The following is a 24,818-nucleotide window of genomic DNA, read 5'->3' on the forward strand; positions in this document are numbered from 1 at the left end:
TCACAGGAAACCCAAGTTTTGTGCACTCTAATTTTTCCCAGTAGTTGAGAACATTTCAGCAGCACCAGCTAACATTATTGAACCCTTAATTTTGGCAGGCATTAGGTTTCACATTTACATGGATTGCCAATTTAATCCTCCTAAGTAGATAGCTGCTACTGTTATTTCTATTTCACAGATGAGAAAACTGACATAAAAATCCTGTGTTCTTACTGTATGTATTGAGTAGAGACAATAGCTAAAGGAGTAACAAGCTATTTTATCCTGTCTCTTGAACGAAGCAGCAAATGTCACCATCATGAGGGAGGAGTACAGACACCACCTAACACCCCTGGAAACACTATCTAGAAAAGCATGTGTGTCCCCTGCCCACAGGGTCTCCCCTTCTACATCAGACGAGAAGGACAGCGATCTCCCAGGCAAACTTGTGATGCAGGTTCGGCCAGCGCCTCTTTCTCCTTCGTGGTGGAAAGCCCTCCTCTCTAATGTCTACTCTGGATTCCAGCTCCTAGGCTGACCAGCCTTGTGATCTTACATCCGTGTAAACTGAGTAAGTTAACTCCTCTGCGCCTCCATTTCCACGTGTGTACCAGAAGGCAAACAATGCCAACATGTCAGTATCTTAACAATGATGGGGAACAAGTTATGGACCACGCTTCACATAACACCTAGCACAGTGGCTATTATCTTCCCCATCCCCATAGCCTCACTCTCAGCTACGTGTTCAGTTAGAAAGCGAACTTCCCCTCTCTGACGCATATAAGGTATAGGCAAGTATTTAAATGTTTTCCCCTCCCCAGGTGTTTTACTAGCAGCATCTTGAAAATCAGAGCACCTTTAAAGACACAAAAGAATCCATTTCTAATAGAAAGACTTAAAATTTCCCACCATGATGGGTTATTATTAAGATTTTCCATGGGTCAAATCCTCCTCCTAAAACAATGAAAACCGCATTTTAACTTTTTATTTATTTCCAACCTGTCTCTTTTCAGAAAAGATGTGAGATTGTCAAGAACTGAAGTCAATATATTTTGTGAAATATCAGTTATTAAAAAAAGAAACTGAAAATCAGAAATCAGGACAGGAGATGGAATCAACTTGCTCTTCCAAAAGATCATCCAAAGCTATGGGGCCTAAAAACATCAGACATTGATCTGAGTGTCTTATAAGCTAAAGCAAAGTATTTGTATTGTTTCTAAAAATTTATACCTTTAAAGCATCTTCACATACATGTTTTATTTGTTCCTCTCAACAATCCAGTGAAGAAGAGATTACACTCCCCATTTTACAGATAAGAAAACTGAGGTCCTGGAAAACAAAACCATCAGACCCAGATGTCTTAAATCATTGTTCAATGCTCTTCTGTTACACCACAGCCCCCTACTTCCCAGGACGGGGTAGAATTTTGAAGCAGAAAAGGACTTTAAAGATTATCTAGTCCAGCTCTTAGAGAGCTATTTTGAATAATGCATGTATGTCAATACTCACATAAACAGTATTAAATTTAATAAAATAATATTGAAATTTATGATTATCTGTGGTACATGCTTGACAACACACCTGGCCACTTTCTTCTGGGTTTGAGATGGGCTTTTTTTATGACACAGAAGTAACTAGAAGGTCAAATTATGTATATGGGCATAATCCAGGTCCCTTTGGTTTTCTCATTTTGGGCATCAAGGGTCTAACAAGATTCACATCATTATCCCTAAGTCATGAATCAGGCATGTTTTAAAAACTCTCCATGGCTAAATAATGCTTTGCAACATCATCTTCCAGAAGCACTTCTCTTCCAGTCATGATTAGCCTTTTCTAAAGATTCCGCTCAGCTAGGATTTTTAGTGTTTTTTAATTGCGTATTTTATGACATTTTAATTTGGTTTATTCATTATTAATCATCTTTATTATATTTTAATTGTCAATGCAGCATCCTGAGGGGGGAGAGGGAACACTTCACAAATAAGAATATTAGTTTATTTGCCTTAAAATAATAATTAAGATTTTAATAAAATTACTTCTCTTAATAGGTCTCTGTGGAATGTTAATGTCCCACCCTTTAATGAACTAATGACATACCAGGTGAATTTCATTAAGCACTGTGCTCACTTCCAACCAAAAAATTTTAAGCAACAATTGTAAACCTTCAAAATATTAACCTACAGGCAACTTGCTGATTCCCTCTAAAAGGCAATCTAAGAGCAACATACACAGAATAAAATCTAAATGTATCCTCTCTCATTCTGGCATCTATTTGGAGGGTGAATATATTGGCATTGCCCATCTCACTGTGGTCTCCCAAACCACTTTGCATTTTACTTGCTCCCCTATCAGGAAAGGGCTACCTGTCAGCACACAACTCTGCAAAGCATTCTGAATTTCAGGACCATTCAAGGTGCACACCTAAAGTAATAATATTGCCTATTGATGATGCTGTCTTACACCCAAAGATGTCACAGGTCTCTGGAAACATCAAGTAAGCCTCACAAGTTCTCAACACCAGGAGAAGACTGCTGGCCCAGTCCCATAAACAGGGGATCTGAGGGGCAGGGAGAGGAAGGCAGTTGCACGGTGCTTCCCAGCCACGGTGGAAAGTCTCGTGGAAAAACAAGCTGACCACAGGCAGGTTGAGCTTGCCTGGCCCTTCATGAAACATGGACTGCCTTAGTGGTTCTTGAATTTGCCAGTGAGTTCTCCTACTTCTTATGTTATCAACACAGGAAAGAAGTTGTATGTGTTCTTTTGAATGAATATACTTTTTTGTATCACTGTCAAGGTTTGCTTTTAAGACCACCCATTGATGTACAACTTTCTTGTCCCTTGACAGTTTTAATAAGCTGCTTCCATGTTGCAGCAGTAATTTTTGGAGCTGGCATTTCCTCTTCTGTGCAGAGGATGCTACAGCCATTATGAAATTAACCTAATATTCTTCCAGCATCATTTAAAAATAGTGTTAAAATAATGGCTTTTTGGTTATATATGTTACTGTAGGATTGCAATGCATTCTTACAAACCTTGCCAATTTTCTGAATGCACAATCTATAAAAATCCTTCCACAGAAAAGAAAAACAAATGTCAGTAAATTTTCCCACGTAAGAAGAACTTTTTTTGTTTGTTTTGTTTTAATTAACAGTTAAAACAATTCCTTTCACATCACTTTAATGTTATCCTTTGGGGCTCTCTGAAAATGAACGAATTCACTTCAATAAAATCACTGTCATTCTATTTACCAGACCAAAGTTTATTGGAGCATGACTACTAGATGCAACTAGTCGGAAAAAAGAAAAGCAACTCCCATAAACTCTCAATTAACAGTATGTTTTGTACCCCCGACACACACATCCTACACACACACACACACACCCTACACACATACACACAGACACACACACACACATACACACCCTACACACACACACAGACACACACACACACACCCTACACACACACACACACACACACACCCTACACACACACACACACAGACTCATCTTGTGCAGTGTAGTTTCGGCTCCAGACATTTTTTAAAAAGCACTTGGTACTGATTACAAGAATGAGACCCTCTCATTCTTTAAATGACCCATTAAAATATCATTGTAAATCCTTCTATTATAAAGTCCAGTCCCCATGATGTCATGAAACCCAGCCCAAGGAGAAGAACCATAGAAATGTTATTTCTTGAGACTAGAAGAAAGAAAGCTTTCAGAGTTCTCATCTCCAAGTTCTCATTTTATCAATCAAGAAACGAAGTCTAACCAGGATGGCATGAGTCCAAAGGTGATTTTAATACCATAGCAACCTAAGGAACAAACCTAGCAACAGCAGAACCCACTACGAAGAGCAGAGGGTAAACGTGGGAAGTAAAATTCTCTTCAGCAAAGTGGCAGCAGAGAGGGACAATTCCAAAACAAACACAGGTTAATATTTTTTCTTTCCGTGAATCAATCATGAATTCTTAGAGGAAAGTGACGATCAAAATCTCTTCACAAATAACAGAAATAAATATGGATAACTGCAATGTACAGCCTGAATTCTGAGAATTAAACTATAAAGTCAACACTAAGAGATGTAATATATGCAAAAGATGCCAGAAAGACACAATGATTTGGTATAAACAAGCAAGTAAATCAAAATGAATTTTACATAATGAAAGGTATAAGCTTAACTGAAGAATGAGTGGGCCAAAGGCAAGGGATGGAGAAGGGGCCCCTTGGAGTTTAGGAAAACAAGAGTCAGAGAGTTGATCCCTGCAGCTTTAGACTGGCCACCTGGCTTAGGTTATCCTCACTTCAGCTTAGAGGTGTTAGGTCTCCAGAATACAATTATGACCAAAGCCCCTGACATCTGTGCCCCATCCAGGATGATTCCCCACCCTACTTTAATCCAATAAGAAAAATAGATCAGATAATGGAGGACTCAGCCTTTAGACAAAAGGTAATGATGGTAACAAATTAGAGTGAGACCCCAATGCCCCCTTAACCATTTTGTTATTTTTTTCTTCATTGTCTTTCTCCCAGACTTGGCCAAAATACTTTCTCTCAACCCCAGAGAGAAATCTCCTGACTTTAGCCCCTACTGAGACCCACCAGCAATCTTCCTTTTATTCTTAACTGGAAAGAATGCCTAGATTTTGTATCTCATATGGGATTGGGAACCCAAAGGTCAAGAGGAAAGGTTTAGGGGAGAGTTCGAAATGCTTTCATCAAATAGCCATGATCCTCTAGTAAAGCCATCTGGTCAAGGATTTTAACAGCTGGAAAGGACTTGAAGGATCACTAATCTGACCCATCTATTATGACTCCGTTTATATAGCAAGACTTTTCCAAAATCACATATATAAGAAATGAGACTTAAAACTATGCTGACCCCCAAATCCAGATTTTTTTCCTACTCCACCAGGCCTCTTCTTCCTGTCTTAATTTCATTAGCAGCAAATAAATTGGTTGAATTTAAAGGGATTGTTACAAATGGAGTTTCGGAATACAACAACATCAGCAAGGCTTCCAGTATCAGGTTCCTATCCCTATTTCAACTGAAATTGTAGAGGGAAGGAACTACTAAGACAATATTAATTTGCAGCAAGTTCTGGTAGCATTGCTCAGCTGGGAGAATGTAAGACATTATCCACCACCTATGAAACACAGGCTGCCTGAGAATGAAGCCACCACAGAGGAAGGTGGGTCTGAGAGCTGGAGATAGCATCCGGACAATGTCCCTGGGACATCTGGAAACAGGGACTAAGTCTAAAGCTAGGCCTGGCTCCACACCTGAATATTGCAGTTCTATGAACTGAAGGAAAAAAATCTCATTTTCACTCAAAGTAGTTTGAGTTATGTCTCTCTTTCACTGGAAACCAGAAAAAGACCTAATACCTTAATGGAATTTTTATGCAACTTGAGGGAAAGTGATGGTCAATTATAAGGATCTAAAGTGAGAACTGCAGAATAAAGTATAAAAAGTGGGCTGAGCATTCCAGGAGGCCTTGAGCTGGAACTGTCATTTGGGAAGGAAACAATTGTCTTCTCTAGAATCCAGTTTTCTCATCTGTAAGACGACAGAGATGGTACCTCCCTCACAGCGCTATTCTAAGAACTAAATTAGTTTATAAATGTGAAATGACTAGATCAGTGCCTGGCACTCTAATATCTATATAATAGTGTGCCTTTTATATTAGACATTAATTAGAAATGAAAGTTAAAGTGTAATTTATGGCAAACTTCACTTGGGCTACACTCAAGTTGGGAGACTCGTTACTCCTAGCCCAGCACCTAAGGAACCTGGGAGAGCCCCAGATAGCTAATAAAGTGGTTAACAAAGTGGCTCCCTTCCTCAGCTCTAAGAATCACATACAGATTCCAAAAGTGACCCTGCCATGTGAGTGCTTCATTAATATGTGTGTATTTGTGTGTACATTTTAGCCTTACTTTTTACATTCTGGAGGAATCAACATGTTATTTTATGCTGTAGCAGCTACAGTCATAATGCTGCCAATTTAATTCTTCAATCCAAAAAGATGGTGACTTGTGTCTCTCATAATTTCTAGAACAATGATCTTGCCAAGCTCTTAGGTTTTGAGGAAATCCCCTGCCCATCTCATTTCCAGGCAGAGCACAAGTCAGAAAAACTGAGTAAAAAATTCTCCCCTTAGAAAAACACTCATTTGTGGCAATGAAATTCCAGCATTCTTTTGAACTCTGCCTCTTCCGTGTTTGTGATGTGAATAGACCTTGCAGTTAATTATCAACATGAATAATATATGACTGTGAGCCCAAGAAATAAGTCAAAGGTTCCAAAGAGTTTTATCCCCAGTTTCACATGCGGATGTTCTTGCAAATACACATTCCATTTTAAACATGTCAGCACATTTGGGGATAGAAACTTTTTGGTGCTGGCCTTCTCGAAGGTGGCTCATTAGTGAACAGCTCATGCAATCGACAAGCTACTGATGGAGGACGGAGAGACTAAGTTTCTTATCTCTGCCTTTGCATGTTCAAGTGTCTCAGATACATTGATGAAACTAAATTCTTCTCTCTGTCTCTGTCTCTCTCTCTCCGTTGTGTATCACAATAATTTGTTAGAACAGAGTGGAATTTTACCAACATGTAAGTCTTTTTCAGCCCCAAATGTGTCTTTTGGTCACCTTGCTTTTCCCTCTAACTACCAGCTAAAGGTTCCAATTTAAGTGACAGGCCTTTTTAATAATAAGTTAAGGCTTTGCAGCAATTGCAAGAGTTCGGGTACAGTGTCCGATATCATAAGACATGATAAATGTTCAGTGAAGGATACAGTTTGAAATTCCACCGGAAAAATAGATTGGGCTAAAACAATAGGCATTCTTTATGACAACACTCGAGCTAAGTTAAAATGGTGATGTTCACTTTTTTTGGCATGCTTTCCAGGTATCCAATTTTTTTTGAATTTTTTTTTCTCATTAATGACTATGGAAACCAATATGGCAGGTAGCATGCTCAGGTAGCATGGTCAATTTGGTTGACCAACTGAATCAAATGGACTGTTAGTGAATTACTAGCAGGGCTGTAGATGTGCATGAATAATTCTGGCTGATATCCGTAACATTCCAATCCACACACTCCTGCTAGTCTGTGTGGCATGAGGGCAGAGTGGACATAATCGCTTCCCTTTTGGTCCAGAGGACTAGCATTCCTGGTGTTGACTGCTAAGTGCGTCAAGGATCCCTACTCCTCTGAGCCTTAAGGAGGTAGGAGAAAACCAGTGCATCCTGTTGCTTTCTTGGCAAAAGGAAAAGACAACAAAGGCACAACCCTTCCTCCCTCTTCAATATCTCTAGGGAAGCATCTAGCAGATAGACAGAGCTCAACCTCTGGAAGCAGAGACCTAGGCTTCAGTTCCAACCTGACTAGGTACTAGAGCTGAGGACTTTGGCAAATTGTTTCAATTCTGTGCTACTCATTTCCTCATCTGCAAAATGGACTTAATGTCTACCTTTCAAGGTTCTTGGGAGAATTTGATGTCAAGTGACAGATAAAAAGTAGGAACATAGGAAATAGTAGTTCTTGGCAAAGATTTCAGAGAAAGTAAAACTTAAGAAACAGAAGCAGTTCAGAAGAAACATAATATATATATACATATTATAACTGAATCACTTTGCTGTACACCTGAAATGAGCACAACATTTAATTAACTATGCTTCAATTAAAAAACTAAAGAAAAAAGAGGAAACAAAATATTAATATTATCAAAGCAACAATAGCTCTATTGTTATTCTTAAAATAATTTATGTGATATTATAAATAAGATTATCTAAAAATGACTCCAGGGGTTCTCTCTGAATTGTCTGAACAAGGAGCTACCTAGCACTGGGGCTTACTCCTTCCCCCAGCAAGAAGAGCTTCTCCTTAACTCAACTGCCAGTGGGACTGGGAATTTCCTTCCCCAGCAGGAGGACCTGCAATGACCCACAGGTCCCAAAGTCTATCAGTCCTGGGAAGCTAGTTTTCCCAGACAGCCCCTATAACAGCAGCACCCAAATCCAGAGTATCTGGATTCCAAGTAGCATATTTGTCTTTTCCCTCCACACCACACCCACTTGACAAGGCCCCTTTCCCATGTTAGATTTCCTGTCTTAGTCTGTTTGAGCTGCTATAACAAAATACCCCAGACTGGGTAGATTATAAACAACAGAAATTTATTTTTCACAGCCTGGAGACTGGAAGTCCAAGATCAAGGCACCAGCATGGTCAGGTTCTGGAGGAGCCCTCTCCTTGGTACCTATGTGTATTCATATAGTAGAAGGAGTGAGGGATATCTGTGTGGTCTCTTTAAAAGGACACTAATTGTGTTCATGTGGGCTCCATCCTCATGACCAAAGCACCTCCTAAAGTTCTAACTCCTAGCCCTATCACACTAGGCATTAGGATTTCAACATGGGAATTTTGAGGGGACACAAACCTTCAGACATGGCACATTATAAGAAAGCATAGTAATAGGGGGACATGTTTCCTGCCCCGAAATTTATTCCCACAGTTTGTTCGGCAGAGTACCCTGGCCCTAGATCACCTTTCCTTGGGGATAATGCAAGATTTTAGGACTGTGTACTTTCTTTTCTTACTAACCCTGGTTTTGTAAATGTCCCCCAAAAAGCCTGTTCCTTAACCACACCGTGTGATATTGTGGAATTTGTCTGGAGCCTATTGTACAACTGCCTAAAACTCCAGAATTTTTTTTCAATCAATCCTAAAGATCCATCCATGAGTTCTAGATACATCATCTACCATGAAATGGGCACATATTTTGTTCTCTGGTCAGAGCACTCTACCAACCACAGGAGGGCAAGTTAATTAAACACTATCCCTGTCCTCAAACGGTTTGGTTTTTGTCATTATTATGCTTTTATTCCATCCATATCTTTGGTAGGAAAGAAAGTAAACACAATTGATTTAGCAGAACAGAATGAAAATTTATCCTCAATGGTACCTGTGTCACCAATTGATTGAGAATAAATTATGAACCAGGCACTCTACAAGCCACTTTATAGACTGTTTTACAAAATTCTCAGACTTACCCTCTGATAAGAGAACTGGGATTCAGAGAGGTTAAATAACTTGCCTGAGGTCACACAGCTAGTGAGTGATGAAAAAGAGTTTGAACTCAGTTCTGTTCTTGTAATAATAAGTTATCCTGCTTCCTAAGCAACTTGAATATCCAAAGGGAACCTCAGAGCAGATGAATTAGGCTGGAACCAACATCTACACATTTAGTCTATTTTTCTTCAGTCACTAAAAGAGTTCCCCAAGGGCCTGAATGTCTGCATGTTTCTTTGAAAATGATCATTTATTTCCAAAGAGTGACGTAGTTATTAAGGAAGAAAATAAGCAGAGTAGTTCTAGACACACAAATCACATTCTAAAGTATCCTTGTCCACTGATCAGCACTCATAAGGCTCATGTTTAAAGCTCTGTCATATTCAAAATGCTGAAAGTATAAGTTGAGTTTTTATAGTGAACAGGGAAGAATAAGGGCAGAGTTTCTGAAGTTACAGCAAAGTCTACAAAACATGCAAATGAAATAAACTGTTATTTTTCAAGCTTCTCATGAAGCTTTTTTCAGTCTTTCAAATATTTACTGTATTTAGGGTCCTGAGGCACAATTCCTCTAAAACAGCTATAAAAAAGCAAAGAAATAATAAATGAGCAAGTCAGTGCTACAAATCACTTGAATGTGCTTTATAAATTCCATTAATACTACCATCAACACTAAACATATTGACCCAAAGGAAGGTAAAAATGGAACTCACAATTGTTCAGGACCAGTTGTGTTCTGGGTTCTGTTTGGGAATATAATCCCATTTAATCTTCAGACAGTAAACATTTGTATTTATTTTTGAGAGGGCAGACAGCAGAAGCAAGAAGAACTAAAATCCTGCAACCTGTGGACTGAAAACCACATTCACGGAAAGATAGACAAAATGAAAAGGCAGGGCACTAGGTACCAGATGAAGGAACAAGATAAAACCCCAGAAAAACAATTAAATGAAGCAGAGATAGGCAACCTTCCAGAAAAATAATTCAGAATAATGATAGTGGAGTTGATCCAGGACCTCGGAAAAAGAATAGAGTCAAAGATGGAGAAGATGCAAGAAATGTTTAACAAAGACCTAGAAGAATTAAAGAACAAACACCTAGAAGAATTAAAGAACAAACAAAGAGAGATGAACAATACAATAATTGAAATGAAAAATACACTAGAAGGAATCAATTGTAGAGTAACTGAGGCAGAAGAACAGATAAGTGACCTGGAAGACAGAATGGTGGAATTCACTGCCGTGGAACAGAATAAAGAAAAAAGAATGAAAAGAAATGAAGACAGCCTAAGAGACCTCTGGGACAACATTAAATGCACCAACATTCGCATTATAGGGGTTCGAGAAGGAGAAGAGAGAGAGAAAGGACCCAAGAAAATATTTGAAGAGATTATAGTTGAAAATTTCCCTCACATGGGAAAGGAAATAGCCACCCAAGTCCAGGAAGTGCAGAAAGTCCCAGGGTGGATAAACCCAGGGAGAAACATGCCAAGATACATAGTAATCAAATTGACAAAATTAAAGACAAAGAAAAATTATTAAAAGCAACAAGGGAAGAATGACATACAAGTGAACTCCCATAAGGTTAACAGCTAATTTCTCAGCAGAAAGTCTACAAGCCAGAAGGGAGTGGCACATTATATTTAAAGTGATGAAAGGGAAGAACCTACAACCAAGGTGACTCTACCTGGCAAGGATCTCATTCAGATTCAACGGAGAAATCAAAAGCTTTACAGATAAGCAAAAGCTAAGAGAATTCAGCACCACCAAACCAGCTCTACAACAAATGCTAAAGGAACTTCTCTCAATGGGAAATACAAGAGGAGAAAAGGACCTACAAAAACAAACCCAAAACAATTAAGAAAGTGGTAATAGAAATATATCAATAATTACCTTAAATGGGAATGGATTAAATGCTCCAACCAAAAGACACAGGCTCACTGAATGGATACAAATACAAGATCCATATATATGCTGTCTACAAGAGACCCACGTCAGACCTAGGGACACATACAGCCTGAACGTGAGGGGATGGAAGAAGATATTCCATGCAAATGGAAATCAAAAGAAAGCTGGAGTAGTAATACTCATATCAGAAAATATAGACTTTAAAATAAAGAATGTTACAAGAGACAAGGACACTGAATAATGATCAAGGGATCAATCCAAGAAGATATAACAATTCTAAACATATATGCACCCAACATAGGAGCACCTCAATACATAAGGCAAATGTTAACAGCTAAAAAAGAGGAAATCAACAGTAACACAATAATAGTGGGGGCTTTAGCACCTCACTTCCACCAATGGACAGATCATTGAGACAGAAAATTAGTAAGGAAACACAAGCTTTAAAGGACACAATAGATCAGATAGATTTAATTGATATTTATAGGACATTCCATCCAAAAACAGCAGATTACACTTTCTTCTCAAGTGCAAACGGAACATTCTCCAGGATAGATCACATCTTGGGTCACAAAGGAAGCCTTGGTAAATTTAAGAAAATTGAAATCATACCAAGCATCTTTTCCGACCACAACGCTATGGGATTAGAAATAAATTACAGTGGAAAAAAACGTAAAAAACAGAAACACATGGAGGCTAAACAATACGTTACTAAATAACCAAGAGATCACTAAAGAAATCAAAGAGGAAATCAAAAATACCTAGAGAAAAGTGACAATGAAAACATGATGATCCAAACCTATAGGATGCAGCAAAAGCAGTTCTAAGAGGGACGTTTATAGCAATACAATCCTACCTCAAGAAACAAGAAAAATCTCAAATTAACAACCTAATCTTACACCTAAAGGAACTAGAGAAAGAAGAACAAACAAAACGCAAAGTTAGTAAAAGGAAAGAAATCAGAAAGATCAGAGCAGAAATAAATGAAAAAAATATTTGTATTTATTTTTGGCTTCCCATCATCTTATTTCCTTTCCTGTATTTAAGTAATTCTCCCCTTAATGAGTCTTGCTAGGAGGCTGAGCCTGCCTCTTACTTTGGAAGTTGCATCCCTTGCAGCCAAAGTCAAGAACATGCTCCAGTTTCAAGCAACCAGTTGTGCCTGCCCTAGAGTTTGAACAAGGAACCAGTGAGAGAAAGAAGCAGCAATTCCACCACTATCTGTAATAGTGTCCCTTCCAGACCAGCCTGTGGCTTGGCTTTGGCTATTTTTCTTTCTGCCTCCATGCCTGGTTCCCCATCACTTCAAGTGATTCTTTCAATAAATCCTATTTCTCCTTAACTCAGCCAGATTTGGTTTCTGTTGCTTGCAACTCAGAACCTAGACTGATCCACCTTACAACAATCTATCCTTGGGCATGGGTATTATTATCCCTATTATATAACCAAGAAAATGGAGGTTTTAAGATATCTAATGATCTTTTCAAGGTCATGCAGCTTGTAAGGAATAGTGCATCAGTGACTGAATTTTGGACAGTAGATTCTCTCTATGCCCTGAAAAGAACTACATAGTGGTACCCAAAGCCTGTCTGAGCATTGCCATCATCTGATGAAAGCTACCCAAGGAGACAGTTGCCTAATGGCTCCTTCTCTGGAGTTGCAGTTTGCAAGGTTGAATTGTTAAGTAATTTGACTTATTTTAGGAGAACAAGTTCATACGCTGTGTCTTCTGAAAAAACATGACTATCCCAAGTAGAAGTGAACTTCTCATGTAATACTGTGTTTTTTGATATTGGTATTGTTATACTGGTCTTGCAAAGCCATCAGCCTGGGCCCTTGTACAGAGTTGAACCACAAGAGCTGCAAGAAGCTTTATCTGAATTCCAGCTCTGATCACCCCAAGACAAGTGAGGGGGCGGAGGGAGGTGAGAAGTTTCTTTCTTTATGCCCTAGCACACGAAAACTTGGAGCTCTGCAGCTCCTCCAAATGGAGGCTAGGCATCACAAGGCCGGGATTTGTCCTTGTTCTGACACAAGGAAGAAGCAATGAGGAAAAGTCATTGCAGAACATGAGACTGTCACTTCTGTGTTTATAAAATGCTCCTTATTTGTACAAGACACTTAGTGGGGCCACACTCAGAGGAGGCTGGAGGAATCCAATGCTTTTGTTTTTGTTTTTACATCTTTATTGGAATATAATTGCTTTACAATGTTGTGTTAATTTCTGCTGTACAACAAAGTGAATCAGCTGTATGTATACATATATCCCCATATCCCTTCCTTCTTGCTTCTCCCTCCCACCCTCCCTATCCCACCCCTCTAGGTGGTCACAAAGCATCGAGCTGATCTCTCTGTGCTATGCAGCAGCTTCCCACTAGCTATCTATTTTACATTTGGAATCCAATGTTTTGAAGCTCATGTCTTCCTATCTTCCATCATGGACATATATACACTACCAAACGTAAAATAGATAGCTAGTGGGAAGCAGCCACATAGCACAGGGAGATCAGCTCGGTGCTTTGTGACCACCTGGGGGGGGTGGGATGGGGAGAGTGGGAGGGAGGGAGATGCGGGAGGGAGGAGATATGGGAACGTGTGTATATGTGTAGCTGATTCACTTTGTTATAAAGCAGAAACTAACACACCATTGTGAAGCAATTATACTTCAATAAAGATGTTTAAAAATAAATAAATAAATAAATAGACTTGGTGGGTAGAAAGTGGCTTGAGTGATACGCCAAGTAGTAACGATTGGGACTTCCTACCATCTGGCAGAAAAGCCTGCCTCAGAATGAAAATGGATACCGGTTCTTGTGTTTAAATACAAAGAACACTGCAAAGTTTCCTGCAGGCTCTGACAGATCACTGCCAGAATTAAACAGGACTCACCAGTGGCTCCAGAGAGGCCCTTGACTTTCAAGTGGGAAAGACTGATTCACCCCACCCTACTCACAGGGGCCTGGACATCCTGATCATCTTCCGATTATGGGCTTCGGATTCAGTCGGCGGGGGTTCAAACTCTGCCTCTGCATTTGCTACTCATAACTTTTGCCCAAGTACTTTGCTTTTCATGTGTCTCACTTTCCTCATCTATAAAATGGGAATTATAATAGGACCTACCACAAAGGATCATTATGAGGAACAAATGAAATCCTTCCTTTAAAAGTCCTCAATATAACTCAAAATGATGTCTGTCTACAAACATCCATATATCTTTTGGCTTCTAGGTAAACACGAGTTAGAATTTTGCGATTAGCCCGGTGCTTCCAAACTCCCAAGCATCACGGGATGGCCAAGTTATTCCACTTCCCCAAACCTCATTTCCACGTGTATGAAAATAACAAATGATAGATTACAATAAGCTTCACAGCCTTAAGGTAAGGATCAAATGCAAAAAAATATAGAAATTGTCAAATGACTAAGAATTGGCAGGGATGATTAAAAACCTTCCAAGACAGAAACCGGGCTTCTTGCTGTTTCTTGAGCATGTTGATCATATTCTAACCTCAGACCTTCACCCTCGCTGTGCTCTGTGTCTGGAACTCTCTTCCACCAGAGCTTTCCATGGTTGGCTCCAGCTCAAAGACCAAAGACCACTTCCCTAGAATGGTCTCCCCTGACCACTCTGTATTAGTTAGCCAACACACACACACACAAACACACACACACACACACACACACACACACACAAGCTAGTCCCTCGTCCTGCATTATTTTATGAAGCCCACTGATTATACATATGATGTATTTATTCGCGGTCTATTTGTTCCCTGCCCTATCCCACCCCCACCCCGCTGGAATATAAACTCCCTGAAGACAAGGATTTATTAAGCCCCATCTCCTCTTCAGCTAGAGGAGCAACTGGTGCATAGCAGGTGCTCCATGAATCTTTATTTAATGCACTAAAGAATGAGTTCAATCCTGTTGACTCTGGTGTGGTGCCAGTTGACACCATGGCTGAAATCCTCTACTTACTTCAGTCTCAAGGTATGAAAGTGGCTTGGTCAAGGTCACCCAAGGACAGTTATTTTCATGCTCTGCTCCCTGGCTCTGCTTCCCAGGCCAGACCTTGCACAATGCCTGACCTGCTCAGCCCTCAGGGCCTTCACCTCCAGCCTAGAGCAGAGTTCTCCCCATACTCCGGATTCCAAACACACAGTACCTCTTTCTATGTGGGCCTTGATGAGGAAAAGCTTGAGAAGCACTGCTCCAGGGAGCCCACGTGATTCCAGAGAGGTGCCCCAGGACCCCGTGGCGTGGTGTGGTGTAGCATGGGGTGGCATGGCAGGAACCCAGGGGCCTGACTCCCCGGGTCCCCCACTTCCTAATTCTAACACAGCATCTCTACTTCTTCACTGCTTTGCACAGTGAACGTCTAGAAATTGTGATGTGCAAGAAATGACTCCACAGCAACTTAATTCAAGACCTGAGGGATCTATGCAGAGGCAGATTACATCCTTGGAGACACCCTTGCAGACCCTCTAGAAAAACAAACATCTGTGGCCCGGTGGGTGGGTGCCTCACTGACTGCATTCCTCTAAATCACAAATTATCCTGCCCCTTGAGTATGGCTCAAGGTCACACTTGAGTACTTATCACCTTAGAATGAATTTATTAGCCCATTTTCTAAGGAGGTGTCAGGAAGGCTCTATCCTAGGGAAGTGACAGGCGACAGAACTGTTGTGCTATGACATGAACAGAAAAGGCTCCAAAAGGGGAGGGGGGCACCAGAGACCAATGACCTGTCCCAGGGTCACCCCAGCTCACACAGGTTATTAGATAATGTTGCCCTATTGGCCTTACTCTCTCCCTACACAGACTAGTTGGCCTGAAGCCATTCATGAGCTGGCAGCCGACACTGCTTCCCACGCAATCCTTCTCCACGTATCCTGCCAGTGAAACAGATTTTCAATGGCCTCCGTCTGTGGGATATTGCTACCCATTCAGGGGTAAATTTCCGGTGCAGGGCGGCATAATGATTCCCATTAATGATGATATTATTCATGCAGCTAAAATCTGCATGCCCTCAGCTAAAACATTCCCCTGTAGAGGCTGCAACCCTTACTACTCAGAAATCCTTCATTACAGGTAGGTAATGCGTTTGCTAAGTACAGGAGTCTGATGCATGGTAATAGCCTCCCTCATTGTTCCTCTGACTCCTTTAAAACACCAGGGGACTTTTATATGCACGTTTAATCACGAAGCCCAGATTTCTGCTTGCAAGCATCCTGCTCTCAGGGCAGATGACGGGAAGCGGTGCTTTCAAGCTCTCTGTTAGGAGAGTCTCATTCATCACAAATATATTCTCCACACATGAAACACTGGAGAGTATGTTTGCAGTAGAGATTGTACTCATCCTCAGTGCTATTGACATTTTGAGCCAAATAATTCGTCGTTAGGGGTGGAGTGCTACCCTGTACATCGTAGAATGTTCAGCAGCCTCGCTGGCCTCTACTAGATGCCAGTAACATCCCATCCCCAGTGAGACAACCAAAAGCGTCTACAGACATTGTCAAACATCCCCTCAGGGGCCAAACTGGCCTCAGTGGAGAACCAGTAACATAAAATAAAATGAAAAGAGAGGAGAGATATCCCCTCTTGTTTTAAAGCCCAAAATGTGTAACCCAGTCTACACACAAAGAAACCCACATGGATAGCAAAAAAGCAGGTATTTTTGGTATCAGATAAAGCACTGTCTCTAAGCAGTGACAAGAGGAGGAAAATTAACTTAGGTTTTATTGGTTTTAAATTAAATAATTTAAGAATCCTTAGTTAGAAAGGGTCATAGAGCTCATGCAGGACCACTCCCCCATGATATTAATACAAGGGAGAAAACTCAGAGATGGTAAGTAACTTCTGAATGGTCTCACAGTAATGATGGCAGAGACTGGACGAGTTATTCAGGTCCCCAAACTCCAAGTTTTTAACTTATTATTTTTTACATTTATTCATCAAGCATCTATTTTGTATTTAATCCAATGTAAAGTGCAGAGCTCAGGTTTGGAGACAAAAGAAGAAGGGACATATTTCCCAATAATGACAATAGAGACCATTCATCAGGTACCTCTTATGTATCCATGGATGAGGCACTTTAGATCTATCCTGTCATTCAGTCCTCATAAAAAATTCTATGAGGTTGGTACTAGTTCCTCACTGGCAATATTGACAGGTACAGTTAGACACCAGGGCCCTATAACTCACATGACACTTACAAAGCCCAGCATTGTAACTGGAAATATGCCAAGAGTCCTCTAGGAGTGATGTATCTACGAGAGCAGAGAGAAGTCCACCTTCCTCACTGCTGGTAAAGAAACATCACCCATCTGCCAGCTACACATGATGTGTGGCAAAAGAAGGGACAGTTGCAGCAGCACAGAGCTGGTAGATTTTTATGTTAAATAAAGGCAAATTATAAAAAATGCCCTTTTTGTTTGCACCCTTTGAGCTAATTGTATAAGGTCACTGAGCTTCGGTTTCCCTGTTTGTAAAATGAAGACTTTAAGAGGTCCAACAGGCAGTTAGTATGGTAATAAAACATGATCGTCTCTTAAAGTCACCACATGCAGCCCCTTGTAAGAGTGAATGTTCACTAAATGTTAGACTCCTTTCCTTTTCCTAATCTCTCTGTGCCTCAGTTTCCTCATCTATAAAATGGAGATAATAAAGGCAGCTACTTTGTAAAGTTGTGAGGGCTAAGAGGGTATATAAAATGTATAGGGGCTGGAGGTTAATAAATATCAGCTTCAGTTATTTTTGCAAATGTAAATTGTTCTGGAATAACTTCAATGGATAAATCGAAGGTGAGGCCTCACAGAGTACCATAGAGATGAAGTAGCATGCTTTCCTTCCAATACCCACACCGCTTCCAGCCCACTCTATAAATTAATAGGCAAGAAATCTGAGATCCTTAAAAGTGAAATCATTTTCCCAAGATTTCTCAGTAGGCTGGTTGTGCTTTTTTCTGGCGCCCAGACCCAGCTCTTTCTACCTCCTTCTTTTTAACCTCCCATGGGCTACCCTGAACCTAGCCAGAAGTAAGCTTCCCGTGGATGAAAAAAGTGATATCCGGGCCACAGACTGTCCATATCGAGGTCCCACTACAAACTTCATTGTGTTGTTATTGAACTTGAAGAGTCAAGATGTGACTAACAGCAGAGGAAAGTCTATACCAATGTTGCTGCAGCTCCCGCTGGCTCTGCTCCATTGGCAACTCCACTGAATCACTCGGTTCTCAGTAATTACCACTGCTTCAGAAAGTCTTTCCCTGGCCATTCTGCCAAAAATAGCATATCTCCCACACCAATTTGTCTCCATCACAACAGGCTGAATGTTTGCGTCTTCTCAAAATGTATACGTGGAGACATAACTCCCAATGGGATGGTATTTGGAGGTGGAGTTTAGGAGGTGATGAGGTCATGAAGGTGTAGCCTTCATGAATGGGACTAGTGCCCTCATAAAAGAGACCCCAGAGAACTCCCTTGCCCCTCCTACCATGTGAGGATACAGTGAGAAGTCAGCAATCTATGAAACAGGTAGCCGGCCTTCACCAGATGAGGAATGCCTGGCACCTTGATCTTAGACTTCCTAACCTCCAGAGTTGTGAGCAATAAGTTTCTGTTGTCTACATTATTTATGAGCCACCAGTCTATAGTATTCGTTTATAGCAGCCCAAATGGACTAAGACTCTTGGCCAATGTTATGTTATGTTCTCAGAGGTTTAGGTTCTTCATCTGTGAAGCATCCGGTCAATAAGTGATATTTATCATTATAATTCTGAGCTTGCTTAGGTGTGCACTTCAAGAGGTCAAGCCAACACCAGTGGAGGCTTTGGAAATACCCCTTTGAAAGGTAAGAAAAAATGTCATGGAACAGGACTCCATAAATTGCTCTTTCACTGTGCTTGACAGTGTTAAAGCATCTTCCCCAAAGTGCCTTGGTCCCCAAGGACCCCTTATTTACCAGGTGAATCTGCTTCCTCCCTAGTATGCTCTGCTCATCTTCCTACTCGCATCTGCACCAATTAGAAGGCAGCAGATTGCCAGAGACCCAGGAGAGCATCTAGAAGACAGAAACGCCATGCCAAGGACGGGTGAGGCTTTGGAGCTCGTACAGGTAATGGGGTCGAAAATGAAGATGTAGTAGGGGAAGAGGAATTACAACTCTGCTGATTACGTGATGAGGTGAACGGAAATGAAAAACGTGGCATAAATTATTAAGGAAATCTTTGCAGCTCCAGGCAAAGATAACCAGTGAGGAAGCTGGATATCATTAAAGGTTATAGAACCATCAGGCAGCTGTAACATAGGGTCTCACTGTGACACAAAGGAGGGAATTTTACTCCCAGTGTTTTCTATATTTGTTAATGGTTTCTATATTTTAAAAGATGTTTTCGATTCCCTGCTTAGCTGGCTCTGCTCACTGAACAAATATAGGAAATGACTTCAGATTAACACAAAAACACAAGTTTATGCCTATAATCTGAATAATTGAGCTAAAATATTTCGATAAGCCATTTGGATTCTAGATAGTATATTCCAAATAACAATTCAGAGAGCCAACTTCAGAATGCTTTTCTAATCAGCTACGCAGAGACCCTGGAAAGAATTCTCAAGTTACCACTGCAGTGTCGAACAATCTGATGAAGAAAGGAGAGGCGATGAAGTAGATTCTGGTAAACAGAAACTACCGTGAAAATTTGCCCCATGTATAGGGGAACTTTCTGGGGAAGGTTTGAGTATATTTACCAACTCATATATTTTTCATTACTTTAAGCTGTGATAGTAGTTTCTCTCCCGATCACACGTGCACCACTGAATCGAAATCTGTCTGTCTGTCTGTCTGTTTCTGTCTTTCTCTCTTTCTGTCTCTCTCTCTCTGTGTCTCTCTTTTTCACCCAAGCACACTGGTAGTTTGCTGGAAGAAAGATTTTGTGGCTTAGAGGCTGGGTTAGCAAAGGTCATGCAAGATGCACCTGCAGAGGAAAGAAGAGAGCAGAGATACCTCGCAACCCCTGAGAGAGAGTGATTGCCTTAGCTCTCAAAGGCTTTCCCAGCTCCCCCATCTCAGTTCCTAGAAGCCTCGCTGTGCTTCCTGTTCTGTCCAGGGATTACAGGAGAGGGAACCTGCTAATTAACACCCTTCTCATGAGACCCTCCCTCAAACTAGGAGGGTCTCAGGTCTCACAAAGGTAATTAGCTGGTTTATATGAGGCTAGAAGTCTCTTCATCACATTTCTGATAAGTGGCCATTCAGACTCTGCTTGAATACCTCTTGTGACGGCAAACTCATTATCTACCGATGTAGCTCATGCCATTTCTGGGCAGCTCTTCTTGGCCAGGTCCATAGGGGGCAATGGGTGCAAATAAACATTTCCATCAATTAATCAATCAACTAATAACATTAAGTCAAGGCTGAGGATGCAGATAGAGCCAGAGCAAGAAAGGCACAGTCCTATTATATATCCTTCCCCCAAACCCTCTTTCCTACCAGACTGCTAGCCCATGCACTAAACAATGGATCAGGAAGAATGGAGCTCTTTTTGTCACTTTGGTCTCTGTCAAGATTTGGACCACCAGAAGGACAGTATCAAAAGAAAGACAAGAAATTACTCAGGAATCATTATAAAACACTGTCTGCCTCCATTAGATTAGAGCTGGGGAGTCATAAAAGTTGGCTTTGTGGCTTTTTTTGTCCAGAGTTCTTTGTGTAAAATTGTGTTTTTTATTCTGGTGACAGAAGTTATATATTTTCATTGTAGAAAATCCAAAAACATGGTAAAGCACAAAGAAGAAAATAAAAATCATCCATAACCCCACTACCTACAGATAAATACTGTCATTTTGGTGTATATGCTTCCAGGGGGTTTTATTTCTTTGTTGTGTTACTTAATTGGGATCATATTTTTCATAGTGTTTTATAATTTGCCTTTATTTAACATAAAAATCTACCATAAACATTTTTCTAAGTTACTAAATTTCTTCTTCAATGCAATCTTTAATGGCTATAGCATTCATGCACATACAGGTACCATATCTGTTTATACATACTTCTATTTATAGTATATATGTATGCTATTTACTTACATATCTGTTTATAGTGCTGTTGATGGGCACTTACGTAGACTATTAATATTACGTATGACAGATCAGGAGCTCTGGGACCACAGAGAAAGAGCCCAGAATTTAGACTTAAAGGGTCAAGGAGAGTTTCCTGGAGGAAGTGATACTTGAATATTACTTTTCAGATTAGAAGACACAGTAGCATATATTATCTGTTTAGTCTTCACAGTCGACCAAGGTGGCCTTACCATGTCCCTCCCCTGACGAAACTTTAGACAGATTTCTCCCTGACTGTAAGCCCTGACCTCCCTTCTCTTAAAGCATTTGCTTTAGAAAAACTTGTAAATTCTTTCTTTGCTCCTTTTTTTTTGTTTCAAATTGTAACTCTTTTTTTTTTTTAACATCTTTATTGGAGTATAATTGCTTTACAATGGTGTGTTAGTTTCTGCTTTATAACAAAGTGAATCAGTTATACATATACATATGTTCCCATATCTCTTCCCTCTTGCATCTCACTCCCTCCCACCCTCCCTATCCCACCCCTCTAGGTGGTCACAAACCACCTAGCTGATCTCCCTGTGCTATGCGGCTACTTCCTACTAGCTATCTATTTTACATTTGGTAGTGTATATATGTCCATGCCACTCTCTCACTTTGTCACAGCTTACCCTTCCCCCTCCCCATACCCTCAAGTCCATTCTCTAGTAGATCTGCATCTTTATTCCTGTCTTGCCCCTAGGTTCTTCCGACCATTTTTTTTTCTTTTTTTAGATTCCATATATATGTGTTAGCATATGGTATTTGTTTTTCCCTTTCTGATTTACTTCACTCTGTGTGACAGTCTCTAGCTCTATCCACCTCACTATAAATAACTCAGTTTTGTTCCCTTTTATGGCTGAGTAATATTCCATTGTATATATGTGCCACATCTTCTTTATCCATTCATCTGTCGATGGACACTTAGGTTGCTTCCATGTCCTGGCTATTGTAAATAGAGCTGCAGTGAACATTGTGGTACATGACTCTTTTTGAATTATGGTTTTCTCAGGGTATATGCCCAGTAATGGGATTGCTGGGTCGTATGGTAGTTCTATTTGTAGTTTTTTAAGGAACCTCCATACTGTTCTCCATAGTGGCTGTATCTATTTACATTCCCACCAACAGTGCAAGAGTGTTCCCTTTCCTCCACACCCTCTCCAGCATTTATTGTTTCTAGATTTTTTGATGATGGCCATTCTGACCAGTGTGAGATGATATCTCATTGTAGTTTTGATTTGCATTTCTCTAATGATTAACACTCCCTAACACCATACACAAAAATAAACTCAAAATGGATTAAAGGCCTAAATGTAAGGCCAGACACTATCAAACTCTTAGAGGAAAACATAGGCAGAACACTCTATGACATAAATCACAGCAAGATCCTTTTTGACCCACCTCCTAGAGAAATGGAAATAAAAACAAAAATAAACAAATGGGACCTAGTGAAACTTAAAAGCTTTTGCACAGCAAAGGAAACCATAAGCAAGACCAAAAGGCAACCCTCAGAATGGGAGAAAATATTTGCAAATGAAGCAACTGACAAAGGATAAATCTCCAATATTTACAAGCAGCTCATGCAGCTCAATAACAAAAAAATAAACAACCCAATCCAAAAATGGGCAGAAGACCTAAATAGACATTTCTCCAAAGAAGATATACAGATTGCCAACAAACACATGAAAGAATGCTCAACATCTTTGCTCCTTTGAGATGTAAATCTTTTTAAAGGCTTCCTGCCAGTTTTAGGGACCAAGAAGGTCTTTCTCAAGGACCTGGGAGCCATCCCTTGGAAATGTAATCTTGGAGGAAGGGGATGGCCCTATCTCTCAGTTTCTCCGGGAGGGTAGGAGCCTAACTTTGGCAGACACCTTTCTCCAAGCTGTAAAACTACCTCCTGTCATGAAGATATGAGAAACTTTATTTTTCCTTTCAGTGAAACCAATTAGCAAATGAGGATGGCCTGGGATCCTCCCGTCCCAGCTCTTAAAAGCGCTCTAGCCCTTGGCTTCAGCAGAGTTAAACTCAGACTGTGTTCCGGCCTCTCTTCCCTGTTGGAATAGTCCTCAGTAGAGTCTTCCTTGCCTGTTAAACAACTTTTGCTTTAACACCATGAAAGTCTTAAAAGGTGTCACATCCAAGTGTGCAGGTGAGGAAAACATGCCTGCAAGAGAAGTAACCCAGCTAGGAAATTTGTGAGCACCTAGAATGGATGTTGGTCAAGTTTTTGCTTGCTCTTTGAATTTCCACATGCTGTGCTGATACAAAGAAGTTGAGATTAACTGGAGTGGTTGAATTATACTAATGAGAGTCCTGAGAGCTGGCTGGCTTCTCCGTGGCTTCTTCACCCACAAAATGAGAGCAATAATAGTACCAAGATTGTAGTACAGAGTTGTGAAGGTGAAATGAGTTAGCACATGAAAAGTGGCAGTTCCTGGCACGTAGAGAGTGTTGTTCTTGTGAATATCGTTATCATTATTACCATGGAAAAGCACTGATTTTAGATTCAGGATAGACTGGGATCGAATGCCAGCTGCATCACTTACTGGGTGGGTGAATTAGGCAATTAACGTGTGTCCTTATAGATTGTTCAAAGGTTTAAATTAATTAGTACATGCAAAGCAAATCATTTACATTGGTGGTGTGGTGGACAGAATTCTAAAATGGCCTTTAAGGTTTCTGGTACCAAGTTATTCACTTAAACACTAATCTATAACCTGTAACCTATAATCTATAATGCTTTATAGGTGCTGTTTATAACGGAATTTTGCAAATGTAATTAAAGTCCCAAATCAGTTAACCTTAAAATACAAAGGTAACTGGATAAGCATAATCTAATCACACGCCATTTAAAAGCAAAAATTTTCTCTGCTGGTCGAAGAAGAGAAAGTCAGAGAGAATCCGAAAGTGAGGAGGATTCAATATGCAGTTGATGTCTGAAGATGAAGGGGGACACACGGAAGGACCCGAGAGCAGCCTCCTGGAGCTGAGGGTGACCCCAGACCACAGCCAGCAAGAAACCATTCCTACATTCCAAGGAACCTACACTCCAAAGAACCGAATTCTCCCAGCAACCCAAATAAGCATTAAAGTAGACTCTTCCCCACATCCCACAGATGAGAGCATAGCTTGGCCTATATCTTGATTTCAGCCTATAAGACTGTAAGAAGGCAGCCAAGCTCCCCTCCACCACCACCCTCCCCTGCCACCGCCAACTTCTGACCTACAGAACCGTGAGATAATAAACGAGGGTCGTGTTAAGCCACTACATTTGTGGTCATTTACTATGCATCAATAAAAAACTAACACAGTCCATTAGTTACATAGGAAGTTTCTTTTTTTACCCCAAACTTCTTTTAACCACTGTCAAACCCAATTCAAAGGTGGATCCAGGGGCAGCTATATAACACACTTTTTCCTGGGTGCCAATATCCCCTGACCCGAGGTCAAAGTACTACATTATCCCCCAAAGGACACCCTGGCCGCACGGGCGGATGCCCTGGTTAAAAGTATAAGGCAGCCTCAAGAGTCCCTTTGAAATGATACTTGCTTTTCAAGTCTCAGCACCAGGGCGCTAAAGAGATGAGACTGTTTTCAAAATTGAGAATCACAGGCAAGTCCATTTGTCCCTTTTTATTGACATTTCTGACCTTGCTGGAAAACATGTTATGTTTTGCTATAAAAATTATCAGAGAGTACAGCTTGCTGAGTGATATTTTATATTAAAGGACAGATCACTCAAGGCCACTCTCCTT

General features: G+C 40.5%; 1 long non-coding RNA gene across 1 annotated transcript in view; it reads right to left on the reverse strand.

Moving 5' to 3' along the window:
- Positions 1 to 24,818, reverse strand: part of LOC309662139 — a 165,446-nt gene that overhangs the window by 17,145 nt on the left and 123,483 nt on the right. The window contains exon 2 of the long non-coding RNA XR_014264529.1: positions 18,926 to 19,024. This is a non-coding gene — a long non-coding RNA (uncharacterized lncRNA). The remainder of the gene's footprint in view (positions 1 to 18,925; positions 19,025 to 24,818) is intronic.

This window comes from Balaenoptera physalus, assembly GCF_965194825.1.
Source record: "Balaenoptera physalus genome assembly, chromosome: 5".
NCBI classification, from domain to species: Eukaryota; Metazoa; Chordata; class Mammalia; order Artiodactyla; family Balaenopteridae; genus Balaenoptera; species Balaenoptera physalus.